Below are 237 nucleotides of genomic sequence, written 5' to 3'. Positions count from 1 at the left end.
AAGCTGTCGCTCCTGACTTAAATCATAGCCCAGTTTCCGCGCCTGGAGCCGGCCTCCGCCGAAAGCGCTTAGAAATTGTATTGCGAAGCAAAAGTTTTAGTGACTCAACGCCCGCCGTTCCTCGGTAATAATCCATATAAATAGATTTAACATGCTCTGGTTCGCCGGGGCTGGTGCGGCTGGTCGGGATTCGGCTGCGCTCCTGCAAAGGGAATCAATGAAAACCACAGCGAGGTC

This window comes from Neophocaena asiaeorientalis, unplaced genomic scaffold, assembly GCF_003031525.2.
Source record: "Neophocaena asiaeorientalis asiaeorientalis breed wild unplaced genomic scaffold, Neophocaena_asiaeorientalis_V1.1 scaffold30, whole genome shotgun sequence".
Classification (NCBI taxonomy): domain Eukaryota; kingdom Metazoa; phylum Chordata; class Mammalia; order Artiodactyla; family Phocoenidae; genus Neophocaena; species Neophocaena asiaeorientalis.
This window is presented reverse-complemented; position numbering follows the sequence as displayed.